Below are 25,787 nucleotides of genomic sequence, written 5' to 3' on the forward strand. Positions count from 1 at the left end.
TTTTTCCATGCGAATTATACAGTATTTTCGCGGCTAGCGTTCGACAATGAGTCGCTTTGATCGCGTTTGTTTTCGCGGAATTTTCCTCGGAAAGGTATCATAATGGACAATGCGTCGCGGCGTTGAAAGCCTCCTTTGTAGTTTAAAATCTCGTTTTTCTCCTAGACGAGGCAAATCCACTGTTAGAATCAAAAGCCGGCTCGGGCGCGATTAGCAGGTGTTTAGTGTGACTCAGAGATTGTTCTGCATTCCTTGGTTCTTAAGCATTATCTTACGCTCAAGGAAGGAATTCCTCTTTTGGGCGTTTCGCCTTTGTCGCCACATTTTTGTCGCAATATAGTTTTATTTCTGTCTGTAATTCAGACGAATATATTTTCGGTTGTCACGAAACTCGCTGCGCAATGTATGTGACGCAAAATAATGTATAAAAAATGTATTGTACGTATTCGCATTTTTGCGCGATCGATGTTTTATGTATTATTAACAAACGTAATAAAAACCATTCTAATGTAAATTTTCAGAAATTGTATAACGATCAAAAGACGTTACACAATTTTTAACAAATATTATTATCAGAAATATATGATTAATCTACCAGCATGAAAACCTGAAAAACGTGTCTTATAGCTCGTAATTAGTAATTATTGCATATTTATTATTCCAATCGATCGTCAAATATTAGGTTGTCATAGATTTTCCTAATCTTACAGACAAATATTATGATGAATAATTAAAAATAAAATCGAGTGATTTTTTTATCCCATTGTAACGCATTGGGCTTACGCTTGTCTTGTTGCAATTTAAGATTTACAATATATAAATAAATATTCATGAAAAATATGGCGACAATAATGAATATTATTTTTGGGAGAAAATCATTTTATTAGTTGATGTTAAAAGCTTCGTATTTGAGTTACTTCTCAAGTCAAGACTCGTACAGTTACAATACCCCCAATAACACTGTGAATTGGGGACGTGCTATGTGGTTGCTCGTTACTTTATGTGTGAGCGAGCCAAAGGGAAGATATCTCACCACAATCACCTGATTGAAAAAAAATTGTATGAATATTTTCTAGTCCCCAAATAGCATATTCCCAATTTACCGTGTTATTGGGGGGCTTATTGTATATTAACGGGATATCGTCATTTTAATACATTTATTAAAATTGAAATTAATCGTATAATTTATATCTTAGCATTGTGATAGTATTGCTTAGTATAAAAAAATCTTTAGGGTAAAAGTATGCGTATAATAAAATGATTTTCTTATAGAGCTATATAAGAAATTAAAATCAATATACAAAAATATATATATTACGCGATAAAAGCATAATTACTTGATATTCCAACTTTTAATGATAAAATCTATAGTCCATCTCAGTTTTATACAAAATATAATAAGAGTGTGATAAATCACGTTTATTGTATTTTAATCAAGTTTAGAAAGTAAGACACAGAAATTAACACACATCTAAAAACAATGCATTGATTGGTCAAAAGAATTGGTATTCTCACATATGCACTTTTTTATAAAGACATGGTGAGCATTGGCTTATTTATCAAAAGTAGACCAATGAAATGCTCTTGTTTAATCCTATCTACTGACTGTGATTTCTGAACCTAGCATTTGAGCTGTGGATTGATATTTACATATCCATTTAATACGCAACAGAAATGTCAGCTTGTTGGTTTCTCATCTGTTTATTTTTCAAAAAAAATCGCGTTAATCAAGGCATTGAAATTTGTTGTAAAACGATCGAATAGTATTCACGTGTAGTTTTTAAATTATTAAATAAACGAGCAAAATCTTCAGCGACACGCATGCACTCCAAAAAGCAACTCATGGCACAGTGTATGGCCAGTGGAAGAGGTTCCTGATGTAGGTCAAGTGCAAAAAATAGGCCAAATATGCTTGATTTGGAGTACTAGCACTTGATTTACGAAACCTAAAGTGATTTGATATTTATCACTTTCTGTGTTTTTTATGACTTTTTATATTTGAAGAATGCAAATATATTAACATTATTTTTATTTTTAAAAATCTGGTCACTATATATCTATTTTTAATGACCCGTGGCGAACTGATGGGTTTATACCCGTAATTTTTCTAAATCGTGTTAAACGAGGGATAATAATAGGACTTGATCTATAGCTATTTAAATAATATCGTGCTTTAAGATTCTTTCCGCCATAGGAAAGATTGTTTAATTTCGCCTAAAGATTTATAAAACTTTTGCAGACAATTTCTATTGCGTCATAATATATGGCAAACCCGATTTCTTTAATGTTAGGAGATACTTTTATTTTAATTTACATATTAGTCGACTTCTAATAAAGAATATTTCAAGGTTTTTAGACGTACTTCTAAAATATGAAATTCGGATATCGAGTATTTTCTGTGTTTAATATATATATTTGGATATTATTTGCATGTTTAATTTAAATGCCAGATATTGTATCATATATTCTTAGATATTTTATAAAATACTGTTCCACAAGATGTACATTTTTGTACATCTTGTGGAACAAGTCAATTAATTAAAGTAGTTCGGCCACCATAGGCGGGCGCCTGCTCTGCTTGTGCGTTTGCTCGAAGTGTAATTAAATTTGTTACATTAAACGTCTTACCCATGTATTTTTTAAATCCCATCAAACAATAACATACATATTTTATTATTATTATCCATTAAAAGTTAATAGAAATACAGTTTTTATAATAATCGATAAGTATTTATGTACTTTTTCAAAGGCTCCATCGTTTTTTAATAAAAAATAATAATTTCAAGAATCGGTGATTACGACAAAGCAAAACTTAAATTTAAATACAAACATAAAATGCCTAAGCACATATTGCTTTGATGCAGTTAAGCTCATCACAGTGTCATCAGTTTCAGGTCTACAGGGCTAGGTTTATTTACCTTTGTATGTGTTTTATTTTGTATATTATGTATTTTGTATAATTTGTTTTTCTCATCTGCTTCATTCTTTTCCAAAATTTTTTTTTTTTTTTGGATTTTTTTTAAATTTGTAAAAGGTTTTATGTATTTTTCCTTTAATTTAGTATATTCTCGTATAATTTATTATTCTTTTTATGTTATTGTATAACTTAACAATTTGTAAACAATGTAAATGGTTATGAACCAGTATTGTGCATTTAATATATCTGTATGCTATTTTACCTATGTCTATTTAAGAAATAAACTTTTATAAAAAAAAAAAAAAAAAAAAAAATAATATGTATAGGTTTCTTATTAAAATTTGATTGCTGAAATATGATAAATTAGCTTTTGCTACTTTGGCCAAAATTTCCGGATACGACGTCATTATTGAAAAAGAATCGGATACATTTTTAATGGGCTGTGTATTATTTGCTTTATGTAGAAGAAAATAACATTTCTTCAGACAGAAAGTCTCATAGCAAGATCTCGATTTCATTCGAAAATATTAATATTAAAAAATATTATGTTGACGGATTCGGATTAACTTTGTGACTTGCCGTAGTTGTTCAAGTTTTGTTTTTATTTGGAAAACATTTTTCGAGTTCAAATATTTGACGTCAATGCCTAATTATGGATTTTGACAGTAGCGTGCATACACAAAGGTTCACCAAAAATAAAAACTTGTATACATAACGTCGTACATTGTTGTGTTGTGTGGAAAATTGAGTTTGTTCACACTAGAAGTGTTTTCGCATTATTCAGTACAATGGTAAAGTATGCATGAATTGTATCGCAAAAACCTACAGAAATTGTGACGTAAACACGCAAATCAATAAACAAATATGTATGTATATTTTTCATTCAAATAATGTAACTTTATAATTTTACTTACCTAACACAATAACTAAAATCGTGATCTATGCCTTCGCTCAGGTATATATTGTTTCATAACGTCTATTAAAGTTTCCTCATAGCAATTATGTAATTGCGTTTAACTCGAAGTGAAGAATCTGTTCATTTATTGTCGAGTGACTTCATTATTCCGCGCTCGTTAATTCCACAGTTTCGTATGCCAAAATGTATGATTATTATCACCAGGCCTTGAGAGGTTAACGCAAATTGAATGCACAAACTTTTTTTGCCGTTCAAGAATTTCAATTCGCCTTAAAACCTACCGTTAAACCAATCAGAAATTGCTTCCGAAATTTGTACGCACACACAATAGATTGAATAGACAAACGTAGCGGTGATATAGATTTTTTGAGCGAACGCCAGCAAAACCACAATATAACGTTGTTGGGCTTTTTTTTAGAGTAGTAAATTTTCGAACGAACGATTCTGAAGAAGGTCATCCGAGAATCTTAAGGACGTGACTCTAGTAGTGTTTTTTTTTCATTTTAATTTTGAATGTATCGCGGTTATAGTTATGCATTCATACTACATATACTCGGAGAGCTCTTCTTCGCACTTATCTCACACACTACGTTGGGGTAGGTATAGGCGTCTCGACGTCTAGGCGTCGTTTTCCACCCCTTTTTAAAAACCACCCGCTCTGCGTCTGTCTGCCCTATTCATCCTTGCGTCGATCTCTAGAGGCAAAATTGCAATAATTTGCCTCAGTCTGGTCGTTGCCTATTGTCTAGGATGAGGGAGGAACACACTGTGATGTAACAAAAACGGTATGCAATAGGAAAAACTCCGCGGTTAGAATTTCGGTTGAGCGTTTCGATGAACTGTAATGCGGTTAAGTGCATCCGAATGTGCTTTTGAATCGTTTACGGCTATCATGACAATTTTAACCTCTTCGATGGTATGTGACTCAAAAATAGAAGAAGCTTGAACAATAATTCTTGCCGTAAAGACGCCGGTGTCCACTTACGAATGACGACATTAATGTCGCTAGGGCGCGGGTGTTTTTTTTCAATAATTTTTTTCAATACTTTTTGGGTATTTGTATAAATTAGATTTTATTCACACAAAAAAATTAAGAAAGATTTTTTAAAATATATTTATAAAAATATAAATATATGCCAAAAAATGCTTGGCATTCGTAGCATATACCGCTTAATTTTGCTTGGCACTAAAAGGGTTAAATAAACCAGTCGTAGAATGACGCGTTTTTGTGTTTCTTGATGAGATAATATTAGAAAAGAATTTGTTAATGCTTATTTAATAATTGGTTTTCAGTCGTGACTAAAACCGTTCATTTTTTGAGTAACGTATTCTCGCTAATTTGTGTCCATCTTATCTATACAAGGGGAATATTATTTGTTTTGTTGATATTATCGCTTGTCTTCTAACTGAAAAAAATCCATATGAATCCTTTATCAGACATGCATTAAGACTTTTTATAGCAATATTACGACTTATATGTCAATAAGTCAGAATCGAATGAAGCACATATAAACCAAATTTTGACCAATAAGAGAGCGCAAAAAAGAGTTATCCCGTCTCAAAAGTCAAAAATCCACGTCAAAAGCAAAAAAATCGTGCCGTCGCCGACACAATTTTATTGCTTTTGACCTGAAGTTTTGACTTTTGAGAAGGGATAAGTCTTTTTTGCGCTCTCCTATTGGTCAAAATTCGCTTTAGGTTTGAAAAACTCTTATACTTTTGTAACACAGGTAATCGTTTTTTCTATAAATATACTCAAAATTTATGGTCTTGATGCGCCTTTATTTTGTTTCGGAATGGGAGACAATAAGACGCTTCTTCTTAACAAAAATAAATGTTTTTATGCATTTAAAACACATTTGTGAATATAATGTTTATCGGTGGTGTCTACTATGACCGAAATTCGACGGCGAAAATATACTCTGACCGACTAAACAATCGGTTAAAATTAAATTTCTGTTTGAAAATATTATGACCAACACTCCATAGTCCATAGCAATATCGGTAAGACTAGCTTTCATATTTTATAAATATAGTGTAATATCGAAGTGCTGACAAACTATGGAGCAATATTGCGATGCGAAATCTGTCTGTACTTCTTCTTCCGTTTATATTCTTCTGAGGAATGAGTTGACTTAGTTTGTATCTTGAATTTGACCTAATGAAAGTTCTAAAAATATAATTAGTTTTATAACTTTCATTAGATTAAGTTTGGGTTTGACCAGAAAATAGACGTTTCGCAACTTAGTTCGCAACTAAAATAGAGTTTAATAGATATTTTAGAGTAGTATATGTTATAATTCAGAATATATTTCTGCATCATTGGGCATGACATAAATACCTTTTGACTGCAATGGGTAAACCATTATTTACTATGGACAAAAATTAGGCGGCACTCTGGTAAACACTGACGTGACGACGACCGGTGGTGACTCGTCTGCCGTTCTCTTGCATCATAATTTTAAACATCAAATAACATTGTATAGTAATTCAATAAAATACTACTGTAGCGGCCCAATCTTTGTATTGGCACCTGTTACCCCACGTCCGCCGAAATTTCTACTTTACATATATTTTCGCATCTTTTTTTTTTAAATTACCTTTTTATTATTGAATAATATATAACATATTACGAGAAAAAAGCGTTAAAATATGAGTATTATATATTGTATATAATAAGGAGCTGTCAATCTCTTACTATCGCGAGGTACCGCAGCTAGCGACTGTGCGAATACCGAACGCTCTACTTTTTTAGTTTTAAATTTTATTTTCGAATATATTTTTAGTATTTGATTATTAAAATTTAATATTCAAACTATTGTATAGCTGTTATCAATGTGGTAAAATATAAATGAGATGAAATGGCGTTTCTATACATTTTTATTGATATTTACTGTACAGGTTAATTTAGCTAGTAATTTAATTTAATATTAAAAAAATGAACATGAAAATTTTCACAATTAAAACCATAATTTTATAATGCAAACGACAACTCCCGCACTTTAACGTTTTAATATTTGTTAAAATACTATAAGCTGCTGAGAAATAGGAATGCATTTTTTGTTGTTAAATACATATAAGATGAAGTAGCTCATTATTAGATAATTTTAGGGATTAATATGTAGCTCGATTTCAATTAATCATCACGTTATTCTTCCGTGAGATTAGAAAACTCTAAGTAAACCTAATCTGTGATGATCGATCGGAATTATAATTATATAATAATCAATATTTTCGAACTTCCAGACACGTTAGAAATTAAAAAACACGCATGTCTTCAACTTAACTAACTACCATTAATAAAAAAACAAATATAATATATTATGATGATAAATTATAACTTTCTTGAAATTATTTTGTGTTCCAAAATGCCAATATCATTATTTAGACAAACCTTTATTCTTGTAGTTTTCTATGGTCATTATTAGAACTCAGCATCATTTAAAAAAATATAATAATCACACTACGTGATACCTTACTTAAATATTAATTTATTACATTATTTAAATTAAAATTAGTATCGTTTCATATAATTAAAACAATGGCTTTAATATTTAATATATTTTTGATACAATCAAAACGGAAACATGTGTCAGTTTTAATTGCCAAAACTTATGGATACACACAATTATTAAGATTATCATGCGTAAATCATTAAAAATGTTAGCTTTCACTAATGCCAAGGAAGAGCTAACGATTAAGTCACAGACTATGAACATTTAATGAATTAATCACAATGTCATTATACATAATATGCTTTGCATGCGATTGATTTCATTGTTTGTATCATAATATAGTTATGTATACATAATTTACAATGTGGAAGTACCGCATTTAATTAATTAATTCTGCATTTATGATAATGTCTACATCGTCTGATCAAAAATATAAATGTTTAACCGCAATTTCCGTCGCGCTCGTGCTATGCCAAAACGTTTCTCGAAACGGTTAAACGGGGATGTATATAATTTACAAAAAGCTCCGTAAAAATTTACACACGTTTCGGCACGGCTACTATTATCGAGGATGTGCAAAAAAATTGCCCGTTATGCAAGAGCGCCGTATAAAGAAAACCTGAATCCGAAAACCTGATCGGATCGAACGAGCCATTTTAGGACTCGTGATCTCACCGGGACTATCTCTCTATATCTATAACGAGTATTGAGTTGCATTTTTTTCTCCGCGTTTCATGCCATGCTTTAAAATGTGTATTCTAATGATAAGTCTTCGTGTTGAAATTCTTTGTAAAAAGATGGACTAAGATTGACAGATTGTGTTATGTTAGAGCTATTGAATGTTTGCTAGTTAATAGTCCTTGATAAAATATAAAACGTATTTTGTGTATTGGTTTATCAAATAATCGATTATATACTAGTTTGTAACTCCATTATCTTTTGAGTGAATTCAGAGGAGTACGGATCGTATCCGTATTAGTATATTTTGCTAGGAGCACTTTCTGAAATTGCTGGAGGGTGGTGTCGACAATCCATCGATGTTCGATTTTACATTGCTGATTGTAAGGTGCCCTAGATAATTTCGATTGTCTCTTTTTATTACTGTTACAGCTTATAAACGAGCTCATTAAATACAAAAATGTTTTCGGCGGTAGCTATGAGGATCTGGAACAATTTATTTTAGATGTATACATATGTTATATGTATAATGTACTATTTGCGTTCGCGTTGTTTCAACGCTGCTCAGTATTTTTAGGTTGAAAATTTGTGAATTTGATTTTGATAGTGGACTATCATATGGTAAAATATTTCCTTTAAAACGTATGGATCGTATGTAGTCATTTCGATAGTAGTTGCATTGGCCGTTGCTACTTGTTCTCGAGTGCGTTTTTTAAAGGTGTTGCTTAACAAAAAGCGAGACATAAGGACGCAGTCGAAGAAATCCTTTGAATGAAGTGGTAGGCCGAGCGTCGAGGCGTAGTGGAGTCGAGTATGTATATATAGTCTGGTCTTGCGCCGCTTTATATACACTATCGTGTTTTCTATTATTTTTAAATTATTGCTCTATATCGCTTTAAATTTTTGATGAAAAAAAAATTGGATGATCGTTTAAGGGATCAAATGTTAGGTTCTCATATTTAAACATGAATCTCAGAGAAAATTGTCAATAACAATTGATGCTACATTTTGACATTTTTCATATTTCTAACAAGATAAAATAAAAAAAAATTGAATGATTGAAAAAACGATTGGCAAATAGTATGACGTAACTCTGTAAAAAGCCTCCATACATTTTTGCAATCTGCCGAATTCAACGCGTTTTTACATTACCAAAGCAAAAATTTGGCAGTTAAGAAAATAGTTTTTTGCCTTTCAAATACTGCAAAAGGCATGCAAATTTTCAAACATTTGCCATGAATACAGCCTTTCTTATGCAACGATTGTGAAACAATATTATTAAAACACTAATAATTTATAAATATGATTCCTATTCCTAGCGATACTGCTACGGACTTATGTTATAAGAGTGTTAGTCAAAGTATAATCAACCCGAATTTTGGTTAATAGGATGACGCAAAAACAATCACTTCTCAGAAGTCAAAAATTCACGTCAAAAGCAATAAAATCGTGTCGGCGCCGTTGCAGTGGGAACGCTTGTTACCGAGCGTTCCCACGGTGACTTAAAAATGCTTCCTAAAAAAATATGTCGCATTTTGAACAGATTTACATTCTTTACGCACTCCTTTCTCATAAAATTCTTTCGGATAATCGTAATGCATGCACTACACTTTCTGAAAGTTGTCCGAACCAAAGTTACAATTGAAGTCGGCCGCGACCTACGACTTCGAGTAAGCGACCACAGTGTCGCAAATTTCATATGCCGTCCGGATGGCGGCCGTGAATGATGTCTGCACGGCGGCTGCTGTCACGTACAGCTGGCATATTTGCGCGCGATCGAAAAATGTGCCAAATAATCGCAATTTTTAAATTGTCATATTATTAAAATTACGCTACTGATAATTATAAAAGTTTGAGTGGGCACTCACCAATGCAATATCAATGAAAACTTTTCGGTCGTAAATATTCAATTTACGCAAAATCTTTGTCGGCTTTTGCAAAATGCCATAAAGCATAAAAATGGTACTTCAGAATACGAACACCACATCTGTGACTATCCTAAAATTTGTCGCCATCGATTCTAAATAAGAATTCGTTATGGTGTGACATTTATATAAACCAATCTAGGAAAATACATAAGGATATTCGAAACAATTTTTTTTAACAAATTCAAATACCACTAATTATTTTTTAATTATTTAATTTTATATGAAAAAACATATAATAACGATATCTGTTAGATGAATATATTATCAAAAATATAATTAATCCCTTTTGGTGCCCTAAAATATTCAAAGATGTCAGTAAGAGTGTTGAAGTCCCCGATAAGCATGTGGTATTATAACTTGACCACGTGACCACGATGCAGCGCTCGACATGCGTGTTGACCATAGGACGCCTACGCGCATACTGAAATTGAACCGAGTTACTCGTTCTATCTCAGTTTGCGAAACATCATATCATTATCTCTCTCTCTCTCGTCACTTAACACGCGAGAGAGCGAAAGGGGAAGTATCTCACCGCTCGCGCTCGAAAGAGCAGCTCCGACTTCGGTCCTTTTGCCGACAATGTTCCGACAAGTAGACTGAATTACCCCCACTTTACCTCCCGTTCTTGGTCAACCTTGGCCAACTTCCAGATAGTGTAGTGCAGCATTAGGTTTAGCTAATCAATACACATTGTGATTCATGCGTGCGATACTTGAATTATTAATTAAAATAACAGGAAAAATAGTAATACCGGTATTACTAGTATAAAAAATATATAAAAAGAAGTGCTTCAGTCCTGGCCTCACAGATTAGAACATAGGAAGCAATCCTGTGTCCATATTTAGATCTGCTCGAGCTGATTCTTCATTTAATGTTAGTGTCACTTCCAGCAGATGTATACATATTACATTGTTCTTCTTTGTATGCTATGCCCATTTTCGTTTCGTTGGCACTATCTGCAGTTTTTTTTATCAGGCCTTCTGCACCTCGATCTGTCCATTTACGGATGTTTCTAAATCAGGATAGGTTTTTATTTTAATTCGGCGCTCTTCGTTCGTCTCATTGTTTCTTACATTTGCAACTGGATGATCAGACATTATATTAGTTATAGCTAATTTTAATTATCTGTCCTGTCGCCTGGTGGCAACATAAGATGAGTTATGACTTCCGAGATAATTATGTAAAACAGATGCCGCGCAGGATCCCTGTAGCGACTAGTGTTAAATTTTCATATTAATGACGTTTGCCTTAGAGCCACAAGAGTGATTAGATGTGACATACATGTTGTTAGTATGAAATAATGGGCAAGCACATCCTTAGAAAGCATCTGTTTGTTACACCGTTTCTATGAACAGTTACTTCGTTTTTTGTATTATTATTCAGAGCGTCATCATAATAACTGTCATTAAGATTCTGCCTAATAATACAAATCTCTAGATATCTAGATGAGCAATCTTTACAGAAATAAGGTCATCGACACACATCGAGTGCTCCGAATGGTATAATTATCCAAAAAGCGAAATTAATGCAATTACTTGGTTTCGTACGAGAGTTTTAGTGTCGATTTTATTACGGCCGCCGTGCCATAACGTCGTGTGCCTAAATAAATAATACGGCCCGACAGCTCGATTTACGCCGAACATGACCTGTCCGTTTTTAGGGGCGTCTGTCGCAATTTTTTACTCGTCTCCCCATTGATTATTCAGCGAGCAGCATCCTCGGAGGGTTTCGGTCGAACATTTTCGCATTGTTTCGCTTAATAAACCGTACCAGTTTCGGGCTACTTTCCATTAAATTCATTGTTGATCTTCTTCTTCTTCGTAAAACCGGTCGCGTCGGCTTTCTTCTCGCCTTATTTAATTTCTCCTCTCGTATGACTAACTGACGTTTTTATCTAAGTGCTCTTAGACAATTTGTCTCGGGTCTAATTGTCATGATAAAACATTTTAATTCAAACTAATTTACTTATATAATGTGAGATATATTTAAGCTTTTAAGTATATAAGTTTGAGAAACAACATTTTTTTCTAGCATGTGTTTTGCTACCTTATTACAAGAAATTCTTTAACAATGATCTTCAACCTCCGCGGCCCTTAGAACTCTTCGTAATAATGGTCTGCTCTTCAAGCTATTATACATTTTTTTATCGCAGGATTAAATATATTATTTTACTTGAATAGTCATTGCAAAAAATAATTCAAATAATAACCCTTTGAGCGGAATCGCCGTACATGTACGGTGGACGATATTTCATTGTTTTGAGGTACCCCAGATACATATATTTATAAAATATTATTTAATTTTTTTTTAACACAACAAAATATTTTATTATAATTTTATAAAAAAATATTAAGAACCTATGAATTAATATAAAAAAATCCACAAAAGCCAAATAATATATAAAAAATATGTGAAATAAATTAACTGACAAGTGTTAAAATAAATAATTAAAACACACTGTTTTATAAATATGATAGCTATCCTTACCGATATTACTACGGACTTCTAATATGAGAAGTATTAGTCAAAGTTTATTCAAACCGAATTTCGGTTAATATGAGGTCGCAAAAACAATTATTACTTCTCAGAAGTCAAAAATTCACGTCAAAAACAATAAAATCGTGCCATCGCGGTGAAAGACTTTTTATAACAATGTGGATTTTTGACTTTGCGAAGGGATAATCGTTTTTTGCGCCCTTCTATTGGTTTAGACATGATTTATATTATTAAATAGATACTTGTTATATACAGTATAACTAAAATACTAAAAAATATATTTGTGTGGATCAATTGTGTCAAACTCAAACACGAAGATGGACCTCCAAATTAATTTTTAGAGAGTGCGGGGCCGCAGACAAAAAACCCACAGAAATTCTAGCGAGCAAAAAAAAATATTTTACTTTTATTTAAAAATAGTAGTTTCAAATTTTTCTGATTAAACTCACACAAATTTAAAAAAAAAACAGTAAATTAAATTTTTCATCAAAATTTTAAATTAGATAAATGTGTAAAAACTTAAAATTTGAACGTTTTTTAAACATTTAAATGAAAAAAAATATACCAAAGCATATTTTTCTTATTAATATAACAATTATTGAAATCGGTTGTAACATGCAGCACAGATATTATACCTTGTAGTGTATTTTTTAGTAAAATTATGTTTTTATTAGTATAAATATAATTTCAATAAATATTAATTTAAAATTTCACTAGTCAATATCAGTGAAACTGTATTATTATTTAAAACGAAATTCGCTGGTGGCGTACAGGATTTAAAAAACGGTGTTCATAATTGTCAGATAAATTATATTTTCACTAGTTGAAATAAATATATCTACTGCTGAAAATGTATTTCAATATGATTTCACTGAAATGCTAGTAAAAATATATTTTCACTGAAATGCATAAATACAGCAACAAGAGGTTAAACTAGCTGTTTTTGCATGGAATAACGCGATGTTCAATATCTGTTGTGTAACTAACTGGCAATACACGAGCGTTTCGAGGACATATTTTCCACTCTGACTGACGAAAAAAACGCGTCGTTAATTGGATTAGTGTCCCCGTGGTATCTAGCTCGATTTAGCAATTGTTTGTTTTATGTCAAGGTGTGGCTGTGTACGTTTTTTGGCGTGTGATGAACTCAAGATATGGATTGAATAACGTTGATAAAATTTGATGAAAGTATCTCTTCGCTGCAATTTGACGCAATCAAAATTTTTTTTATTGAATCTACTGATTAATATCTATCATTCAACATTGATAACTGAATTTTTATTGTGGTTCTAAATGAATTACGCATTTTTCGATCTTTTTGTATTGGATGATTTTGTATTTGACATTTTTGTCTGTAGTCTAAAGGCGTCTTCAAAGCTGGTTCAATTTTTAATTTGAACCAGGGGATATGAAGAGAGAAGCAGCGGCTTCTGCAATTTTTTATTGTCTAAATTTGGATTGTACTACTTTTGACCAAAGTTTGTACGATGCTTTAAACTACCAAGTGATGGTTTATTGCTTATGTTTTCGCCCTTTTCGATGGGACGGCCAATATTACTATAAAAGAGTGGCAGTTTGGAAGACAGTCTTGAATTTGAATGCCTGTTGTGTAATTTCTGCTTGCGTGTTTACATTATGCCTGCAATACACTCTCTGGAATTTGGCCAAGGTTGGCCAAGGACGGAGAATATAGTGGGTTACTTCGGTCGAGATCGGTTCTGTCCGCTCTAAAATCTCTCGGAAGTTATCCGAAGCTACCGAAAACGGGTGGTAAAGTGCGGGTAATTCAATCGACTTGGCCAGCTTCGAGCGTTTCCGAACATTGTCGGCAAAAGGACCGAAGTCGGAGCTGCTCTTTCGAACGCGAGCGGTGAGATACTTCCCCTTTCGCTCTCTCGCGTGTTAAGTGACGAGAGTGAGAGAGATAATGATTTGGTGTTTCGCAAACAGATAGAACGAGTAACTCGGTTCAATTTCAGTATGCGCGTAGGCGTCCTATGGTCAACACACACGTCGAGCGCTGCATCGTGGTCACGTGGTCAAGTTATAATACCACATGCTTATCGGGGACTTCAACAGACTCTTACTGACATCTTTGAATATTTTAGGGCACTAAAAGGGATTAATTATATGTTTGATAGTATATTCTTTTAACAGATATCGTTATTATATTTTTTTTCATATAAAATTAAATAATTAGTGGTACTTGATTTTGTTAAAAAAAAATCGTTTCGAATATCCTTATGTATTTTCCTAGATCGGTTTATATAAATGTCACACCATAACGAATTCTTATTTAGAATCGATGGCGACAAATTCTAGGATAGTCACAGATGTGGTGTTCGTATTCTGAAGTATCATTTTTATGCCTTATTGCATTTTGCAAAAGCCGACAAAGATTTTGCGTAAATTGAATATTTACGACCGAAAAGTTTTCACTGATATTGTATTGGTTAGTGCCCACACAAACTTTTATAATTATCAGTAGCGTAATTTTAATAATATGACAATTTAAAAATTGCGATTATTTGGCACATTTTTCGATCGCGCGCAAGTGACAGAAGCCGCCGTCCGGACGGCATATGAAATTTGCGACAGTGTGGTCGCTTACTCGAATTCGTAGGTCTCGGCCGACTTCAGTTGTAACTTCGGTTCGGAAAACTTCCAGAGAGCTTAGTGCAGGCATTAGATTCAGATTTTAATAGTTACATATCTATTGACTCACTTTGATTTGATATTCATATATATGCTTAATGTAATTAGTTTTCTGTTATTATTGTTAGTGTGTTATAATAGTTATTAAAGTTAACTCCAATTGTTATTTTTTTACATTGATATTCTCATTGTTAGTTTCAAGTCAAGGTTAGTATCGTAGCGTATGGTATTCAAATAGGTATGCGTTAGCAATCAGGAAGTGAGAGAAGATCTAACGTGTAAATTAATCATACAGGTTTCTATTGTGCTTTAAGTACCAGCCTTATTTTTTATACCTTACAATCACACGTGTCTATGTTTTTTACAAGCATCCAAGACCGTTTTAATACAAAAATTTAACTCTTTTCACTTTACAACGCAAATAGCCCTTTTCTAGCAGTAACGGCAATTGCTTTATATTATATATGCACGCTTCCCGTGTTTTACCTCTCGATTATCTCTCTGAACTTTCGCTAACTGGTACCTACTACGTAAAATATTACGTAACATTTTTCCTTTCTTATAGACATAACCACGACAATTTAAGTTACATTATCTTAGATGTTTTTTGTTCTTTTACAGCTATTTAAAATAATATTTTCTCATATATCTTAAATATTATACTTGTATTTTTACAATAATAAAAAATAATACTAAAGTTCAAACACCTGTTGACATAGAAACGGAATCGTGGCTATCGTTGAATAATAGTTTTCTTTAGCAAAACGATGACTAAGCTGGACTACTTTTAAACGCGCCAAAACACCTTTTATCTTTAATCTATCAATCAAGATCAAGCGATCGTATCATTTATCATCGTTATAACGCCTTTTAACTCAGTGGGTAAAATGCACTTTGTTCTCGTTTGTTTTATGGACTAACAACGATTTCTAGCGTCATAAAAGTGCAATGGCATGGTTATCGTTTTACCTTTCGCGAAACATGCATAAGAAAGAGTCTCTCTCTTGTCATTTGTCGGACGATTTAGACGTTGTACTCGAGACTTAACGGTTACTTTGTTTTTCGTGCATGTTTGTGTTTATACACAGACGATATTTTCTCGTAGTGTGATTTGCATTTTTGTCGTATTTTGTGGAATATCTATTGAAGCACGAATAAAAATACGACGTTCGTTTCTGATCTAGATTTGATTGCTTTGCTACTTCTGTGATAAAGTTATTTCTGTCTGAGAAAACACATGTAAATAGCATAATGTATTTGCTGAAAAATAGTTCAATGATTCAATGGTTTGAGTAACCATGGTGTAATCGATCGTAAACCTGCTACCTTTCATCATTATTAAATATTCTAGATTTTAAGTAAAAATAATTCGTATAAGCAGAGTACAATTTATTAGCGACCGTATTTGTACGATACGTTAGTTCGTGGTGTCCTCTAATATGGTTTCATTGTGTGGATTTTTTTTATATAATATTATTAATATTATAAACATACTAATTATATGTATATATTAATATACATGTTACTGTTTTATATCCATTTTTATGTTGACAACTTTTCGATAATAAAAAAGTATATGATATAAACCATATTTGGTTATATAATTTAAGGAAAAAAAATAAAATACTTTTTACAATTAAAATGAAAGAAACACAAAAATACAGGAAACATGTTGTTTTTACTTTTATTGAAAAGTTTTTCTGAATAAATTTACCTAAATTAAAAAAAAACAATAAATTAAAATTTGCTTTTTATTTTACATAAAATTTTTAAATCAGATCTAAGGATAATTTATATTTTGCCAGAAATTATTTCCTCAATCTCGGGTGTAAATTCTTTGGATAATGACTATTTGCTTTATTTTGTGAATATATACAAACACAGTAAAAATCATTTCATCTCGTATCAAAAAAATATTTTTAAGGGGGTGACTTGCGTAATTTTTGCATAAGGGTCTAAAATTTCTAGCTACGCCACTGTTTATACAGTTCGCTAATTCGTAGCGTCTATGTTGGATCCATTGTTAAAGTTCTCCTTATGTTTGAAGAGGATTCAAAAAAATCTTAGATATCTTTACAAAATAGAGAACGAATCGTTTCTGTGTTATTCTGATGCCTTTTTGCTAGAAGCGTTGGGACACAATTCATTGAATTCTCGGCGACACAATACTCGCAATCGCGTCCTTTAATCTTAACCATCACGGCCAGGACGTCAGCGCTCAAGAGCGCTTCTCTTCCACAATCTGGCTTCTGGACGAGCTTGATGTTTTTGATAATAGCTATGTGGAGCTAGAAATATGAATGTGAGATAATACTTATCTATTTTAGGTATGCATCATAATTTTTTTTTTCAATATTTAATATATGTAGATATGTATAGATATATGAGGGTTGTATTGTATATGTTTGCATATATGTATATGTTACAGGCAAAGTGTGCATTTCTAAAATGCATACAATAACTAGTCAATATATGCACTGTTAAATCACATAATTCACAGTACACACAAAATATTCTATATTCAATATAATTGTTATATTAGTTTACTCTCACTATTCGGTGCTAGTCAAAGTATTCAAAATTTAATGATTTATATATTTATTAAGTATAATAGTTTAAACCATTTATGCAAGTTAAATCTTGTTTCCAATATATAATTATCTTTTAAAGTAGATTCGTTGCAGATAGTTATTCATAGGGTGTTCACTGTTCTGACCAACGCTACCGCTCGATCGCACGTAATGCTACTATATATTTTTTTATTTACTCTACGATTTTGTCAAACAAACTCGTTCATCTAATCTTGTTTGTTGATGATACACACATTCATTAGTTAAAGCATACATTATCTAGTGAAAGCATACACGAAATGTAGCATTGTAAGCTTCAACTATAACTCATAGTTAGTGCATACTTTGCCTAGTCATTGTATATTTAACGAAATTTAACGCTTTAACTGTAACATATATTCAAACTCATTCTTGATTCAGTTTTAATTTATTTTATTTATACTGTTATTACAATTTAAATTTTTTCTGTTCATTACAGTTTAAATCTTGTTAGAGGTTATTTTGATGCTGTATAAAATAAAAATATATCATATTTCTTACATTCAAAATAACGATTTTTTCTTTGGTCCCGTATGCTTCGCTATACTGAAATTTCTCTGTAATTAGGTGACGTTTTTTGTGAACAGTTCACCAAAATTCCGTAATTCAAAAATAATCAAAAAAAATTTCACAGAGCATTTATAGTATTGTATGGTAAAAACATTTTACAGTTTTATATGTCTATATTTATATAGTCATTTTAGATCTTACATCACAAACAGTTAAAGCATAATAGATCGCATAATTGGCAAAGAGAGATCGCGGAAGAGTCAAGATCGATACTCTACATTCCTTTCAAATGACATAATATATTTATTTCTTATGAGTAATATATTAATCTCTCTTAATTGGAGGATGCAATTATTAAAGTAAGCGTTTATGCAAAAACCTTTTAAAATGCCAATGTGCTATATTTTTTGTTACACAAATAGGTTAAACGTAGCAATTAATATACTACTGTTACAGGAAATAGTAAAATAAATTAAAGTAGTTAATACAGTAAATTAAGGCTTTCACAACCAATTTCCGATTAGTTTTAATAATCTAGTCTAGTTCTATGCACGGAAATATTACTTAAAATAACATTTGCGGACATGCCAAACATACAATATGTAAACAGCTGTGCAATTAGATTTTACGGCGTATTGATGAGAAACATATATATTATAGGCAACATGCTGTGTATGGCTTTGGTAAATGAATAAATAAATACAACCTTTTCAAGTTATGACTAAACATCCTTCAAAACATTTTTTAAATTTATATAAAACATCCATCAAATGGATCAAAATAAAAAGCAAAAGAACTGTATGTGGGTTTTTTATTTTAGAGATTTTATTTTTTTACCCGATTAAATTTTTTATGTGTATTAAAATCGGTATTAGTTGGAATACCGTTATTTAAATTATTTTTTTATTTAGTAACTTAAATTCTAAATTATTTAATAATACACACGTAACTAAAGTAATTACTCTGTTTCATTATGTATATTATAACTCCATTTAAAATATCATAAAAATATTTTTAAATGGTATAAATTATATGTATGCAACTATATGTACCGATTTTATTATTAAATCAAACTTAGAGGAACTCTTTAGCTAAATAAACATAATGACAAGTTATGTCATATAAAATTTAGAGCTATCTGGAATTATATTATTTCTTTGTAATATTTTAATAATCCAAATAAAGAAGAAGCGCCCCCATAAAATGCAAAAATGCAACTTAAATGCGGGGTCTCCGTTTGTTTTTCTTTAGCTTGTGACCTCGTTTGTGTGGATCAGAATTATTGGATGTGCTTGTACACATAATATCACATGCATACACATGTGGTAGTGACATTTCCATCATGGGCCATCGCGACCTGATACCAAAGAAGTGAGCACGAAAGTCCCGTTTGTCGACCTTGAGGATTCCGCGGATGCTTTTCCTCTTCTTCCACACTTCTTCTGCGAACAGACGCAAATTAACACCGATGATGATGATGATGATGTAAACGCCATAAAAATACACACATACACCAAAAAGGTCGTTCGCGTATTGGTGATACCAAATTATCGCGTGGGCGATTATTGGTTTGAAGCGACCGAGCGAAAACAATAACGTTCGATGGATAATTTGGTACGGTATTGATTACGGTGTTTATTCACGTTGACATTTTCGGCACTGAAATTATTATTATGTACTTTAATCACGAATTTTAATCTGTATAAATTAGTATATTGCCAAAATATGTAGATTGCTATTTGCATTGTTTATATGACGCTTTTATGAAAATATTTTTTTGATAATATCAAGTTTCGCCCTCCTGCGTTTTTATTGCAACATTTTATTATAGATCAGAAAGGCAATCTTTCAATAATCAAATCAGGTTTTTAGAGACACTTGCGTATAATTTATCATGTGTCAATCGTCTGGGATATGATATATCCCTTTAGAACGTGATTCCAATGCTTCAAAGGGCTTGTATCTTTTTGCAATGCTTGACGCTGCAGTAAAGCGTATGATTACTTTTCAGCAGCGCTATGTTACATGTACTCACTTTCTCAGTTATTCAGATATTCGTATTGCTGTATATGTATAGTGATTCTTTTAGAGAAAAAGATCAAATTGACAATTTTCTTTTTTCGAGAAATTTAATAAAGCATTTTTTAGTGTATAAAATTAAATTTGTACGAATATTTTCAGAAAGTTTACAACCACTGGCTTTCTTATAACGCTGCATACTTCTGGGAAGGTTTTAATAGGAGCTGGGAATATCAAAAAAATGTATACAATTTTTTAACACTTGAACTCGCATTATTTTTGCTTAAGTAATAAAAGAAACTCAGATAATAAACCTTTCCATAATTATGCATACTTTATCGATTGATAGTATTTGAATGACCAACGATTTTTTTATTATTCTAACCGGCCGACGGCTTTATCTTTGCTTTGATGATCTAAACACCCGCTCCGATAAGTAGAAATGATGCATTTAGAGCTATTTATATTTTTCGATAATCCAAAAAGTTTTTTTTTGTATTATTTTTGTAAAGTAGCAACAGCTGTTATTGACAATTGTTTCACATTTATTATTGACAGCCGAATGGGTCTTGAAATTTTTGCTAAAACAATTGAAAAATATCAATCTTGAGCTAATCTCGAAAAATTATATAATCTAAGAAACCAGACATTTATTTCATTAATTATATATTTGAAAAATCCAGAATCTTTCACCAGTCAAAAAAAAATACTTTTTAGTTATTCTTCAAAAGCAGAAATATGCGAAGCTATAATCTGAAAGCTCTTCGTCGATTGCTCTAAACGCTCCTTAAAACCGTACTACGTACGATCAGTGAAATTCATCGAGATCAGTCAATTTTTATTAAATAATGATCCAGTCAATTTATATTAAACTAGTCGCTCGGGTATATCAGGAGCGAAAACGACTACCTATGTTGCTCAAGAATACAAATTGTTTTATTTTAATGTTTTTTTATTTTAAATTTCATTCGATATAGTATAAACAAATATTTTACGAACAAATTCTGCGAATTTCGGTCATAATAGATACCGCCGAAATGATTTTCGAAGGCGTAAAAGCATTTTTTCGTCGCGAAGAAGCGCATAAAAACTTGGGTATATTGTTTCATTTTAATATATTTTTAACTTCATTCGAGATAGTATTATATAATCATATATTTCACGAATAATTCAAATATTCGCCCATATTAAAGTTGTGCTTAGGGCGGCATATAATTTCACTATAGCACATATCAGTTAAATTATATTTTCAAAACACAGTTGTACGTAAGGCCAAAATGTTCCAAACGTTTTACTGCTTTGACCATTGAAATTATGAAGTAATTATTTGTAGATTTTAACTGGCATAGTTAGTAAAATTATACCTATATATAAATAAAAACATAACTTCACTGAAAAATACACATTCACTGTAACATATATACATATGTATGTACATAAATACCAATATAAAAATTCGTTCTTTATATTTACTGTACAAGTTTTCCCAGGCACTAACTTTACTTGAAACGGTGCAGATAACATAGCAGTAACATCAGACTGACCATATAGTTATGAAATAATATTACCGTCCTGAATTTAAAGCTGTATAAAGTCGTATATTTTATTACTATTTCCCTTTATACATTAATCCATTGAATAAACTATATACTGAGTATAAGTTCAAAGTTTAAAATGTGTGTATACCAAATTTATACTAATTTAAGCATGTGTGTTACACCTTAGCAATGACGAGGCCTAAATGTAAATTTTAAGAGGGAGTCTATAAAGTATAAGTATGGTATTAAATATATTATACACATAATTCATTATTTCGGAAATTTGTAAAATTCCATATGAAACTTCCCAGACCCGAGTGAAGCCTCCTTACGTTTCTAGGACGCCAGGTGTTGTACGTACGTGGTAGATATATACGTTCGAGTGGTAATAGTTTACAGTTAGCCCCATTTCGTTCCGGTCCCAATTTTTTCGCAATGGGACACGTTCTGGCGATTTTATCGTCCACGCCCACAGTGCCATGCATATATATGTATGTACATAACTGTCCGCGGTCATTATGCTACTGCTAGCCAATACAGTTTCAATCTAGGCGAGACTATTAAAAGTTTTGCTTTTGTTGTTATTACCGCACAGCGCGATCGAAAAGCTTCTGGATCCAAGCAATTAATCACTTCTAAGTATCACGCCCTTTCGTTGCCGTCTGTTTAACCAAATCCCTCCATTATTCTTGACACGTTGATCTGAGAGGTGGTTATATACAGAGCTCGACATCTAATGATCTGTGCTTCTACATTATTCATCTTTTAATTAAACTGCGACAACTTTATTTGAAGAGTTAATTAATGCCTTATGTTAATACAGAGTGACTTGGATCACTGGAAGACACATTAGCGTATTAACGTAAACGCTGAAAATTATAAATTACACAGGAATACATATATGTTTAGGTGTCAGTATAGGTCCAGGTTGTTAGAAGGCGGTCGGAATCGATGTGTGGTCTTTGCTTGTCAACTCGTGATTTTGCTCTGAATCGATCGCTCTCTTTTTGATACAATGGTGTGTGATTCAGAGTCGAAGCAAATGCTGATACGAACAAGTGTATTTTATACATTTCCTCGAACAAAGTTTGGATGAATGTGATATAAGGCTTTTCTAAATCAACAGCTTTACTGTTAAGCTTTGCATATTAATGTACAACACCTCTAATAAAGCAATAGTATGTCTTCCGGGTGGCTCTTTGTAGGCGAAACCATTGTGTTCGCTTAGAGATTGCAATAATACATAATTAAATATTTTTGATTTGGCATTTTTCTCTAAAAGTTCTTGAAAAGAAAAATTACTGCTGATTAGCCGTCGGTACCTTACTATCGTGAGGTACCGCAGCTATCGAGTGTGTGTAAACAATGGACCATCTACTTTTTGGGTTTTAAATTTTATTTTTGACTCATTCTGATTTTTTATTATATTTTTTAGTATTTATAAAACATTTAAACTATGTTGTAGCTATTATCAGTAAATTATAAACGAGATAAATATTTTTCTACACATTTTTTAAATATTCACAGATTATGTTAGTTGAGCTAATAATTTAATTCAACATTTTAAGAATAAACTGACATTCATTAAGTAGTTTTAGTTACCGTAATTAACGCTAATTATCGAATTCTTGGGTGACCCAAAATATAGATTTTCCCCCGCTTCCGAGCTTCCCAGCAGCCAACGGTATAAGAATGAGTCGGAAACTCCCGCATGGGTTGGCTTAAGTTTAGCTCGATATGTCCTAAATAAATCAGAACAAAGAGCAAGGACTGATTTTTTTGTACAAATACCAGTAATATTGCAGTAATACATACATTGAAAATACCAGTATTTTAACCAGTAAAATGAGGTCAAAAATATTGCAATGCATGATTTACAAAACACATAATGGTTTTGCTTATTAGAACACTATTTAGGTATATACTGGTATTTGCATTAAATTTATATTGAAATGTTGGTTTTGAAAGTATATAAAAAATGTGCAATCGACAGTAAGTTTTCGATGTAAATAAATAAATATATTAATCTTGATTAATAAGATTGATACTATTTTTTATATCCGTTTTTTGACAAGTTAACCCAAGATAAATTCCTTTAAAAAATCTGTGTAATTATTTTATTGTTTTAAAAATTTTTTCGTGTCAAAATTACAAATATATTTTGCATCCTCCGTTCTTGAAATGTTATATAAAAGCATTTCAGACAGATTAAAAAATACCTATGTATAAATTTTGATTTTTTTTTTATATATTTGTAGTTACATATATATTAAACAGCCTAAAATAATTATGTTCTGTTCTTTTATTATTTATAAATTCTATCAATGGTTTTAACGTTGGATGGCTTTTGTGTAAACCCTAATAGAAATTTGATGTAAAAGTGGAACCATTTTCAAATTAGCTTATTGATTAATATATCATGTATTATTGGCATATCTTTTGTGTACTGATCCGCAAACTTTTCGATCGCACCGTTTACGTGTAATAATATATGCGCGGTCGAAAGGAAGCGATAATTGCGCGCGAACGCCTCCAACATTCCCATGTCTGGTCGATTTTTTGCCAATGGAGCAGCAAGATGTAGTTACGTGAACAATCGTCGATGCTTCTGTTTCTCATCTGGTGGTAATTGAATAAAACTGAACGCATCGCCGACCTTATTTTCGGTTTCTTTCCCACGTTACGCCCTTTGCCGCCCACCGTCCGACGCACAATCGATTTTTTAGTCCCATTGATCGGTGCGTGGATTGCGACTACTAGTATGGTAGTTATAATGGCAATGTGCGTCGACGGTAAAATTGGAAGATATTTAATGGGATACCGTATTGTCTCGGTGCACAAATTTGTCGCCTTAGGGTAGTCGGTTGTGCGTAACGAAGACGACGGTATCATTGTGGTTGTTATAACTGTGGATTTACGCAATTTGTCATTCGCGGTTCGATTGCGATCTGAGTTTTTGCTCTGATAACAAACGATTCTGACAATTTTACTAAAGGTTAAGTAGTTTTTTCAAGTAAATCATCGCCCTATTTGCTACAGTGAATGTGTATTACCAGTGAAAATATATTTTCAGTGGCATATCAGTGAAATCATATTCACCGGTAGATATATATTTGTACTAGTAAAATTATAATTTATCTGAGAGGTGCTGGTGGAAATGTATTCGGAATTTTACTGAAACAGCTAGTGAAATTATATTTATACTAGTAAAAATATAACTTCACTGAAAGATACACATTCACAGTAACATACAAACAACTCAATTACTAAATAGCGTGAAATAATTCATAGTTGACTAGTTTTAAATTTGGCAATAGTAATTTTTTTGTTTATAGTGTTATGTATTTTGAATCAATTGTCTTCATTAGATCCATAGAAATCATAATCAATAGATCTATTCCAATTTGGTTTACCATGTATAATATTATATATAAATAATTTGCAATTACAATGGGACGATGTATCCATTCTAATGCGAAAGTGAAACCTAATACGTTGATGAGATTATTGAAAGCTTTCTACTTAATCTAATGACGCAACTGCATAACATGAAAAACTATTTACGTGATTTTAGCTAGTTGATAATAATTTCATAATCAAAACATTTTTTCCCAAATATTCTTGTGAGCGGTGGCGTAGCTACCTCATAACAAAAAATACATAATAAACAATTTAAAAAATCTTTATATAATAATTTTTTTAAGTCGCTTTCGGAGGCGCTCGCTTCAAAATTGAAACGCTCTACGTTCAATTTATTGCTGTATAAATTTTATCGCTCTATATGAATGGTTTACACGTAAACAAAGGAAAACTAATTAATTACAATTAATAAATATAAAAATTAGGTTTGCTCAATTGATTTCCGAGCCCCCAGTTTTGAATTATTTTGTTTTTGATCGAAGGCTCTGACTGTCGACCAATAAAAAATCAGCATTTAAATATAAAATAGTTAGTAGATGTCATAAATTGGCATTAGATAAATATTTGGATATGTCCATTGAAAAATCTCAATTAATATAATGAGCTTTATTGTTCTTATTGTATATAATAACATCTTTATCATATC

The 25,787-nt window shown here is 31.7% G+C and overlaps 1 protein-coding gene and 1 long non-coding RNA gene across 51 annotated transcripts in view; both read left to right on the forward strand.

The window, feature by feature from the left end:
- The window catches only part of ens (MAP7 domain containing protein ensconsin), a 237,449-nt gene that overhangs the window by 79,669 nt on the left and 131,993 nt on the right, over nt 1-25,787 (forward strand). The window lies entirely within an intron of this gene.
- On the forward strand, nt 166-7,145 carry LOC148236302 (uncharacterized). Its single transcript, XR_015809124.1, has 2 exons — nt 166-2,791; nt 3,244-7,145. It is a non-coding gene; the product is annotated as an uncharacterized LOC148236302 (long non-coding RNA).

This window comes from Plectrocnemia conspersa, unplaced genomic scaffold (genome assembly GCF_051122295.1).
Source record: "Plectrocnemia conspersa isolate PC_06_02 unplaced genomic scaffold, ASM5112229v1 ptg000003l, whole genome shotgun sequence".
Lineage (NCBI taxonomy): Eukaryota > Metazoa > Arthropoda > Insecta > Trichoptera > Polycentropodidae > Plectrocnemia > Plectrocnemia conspersa.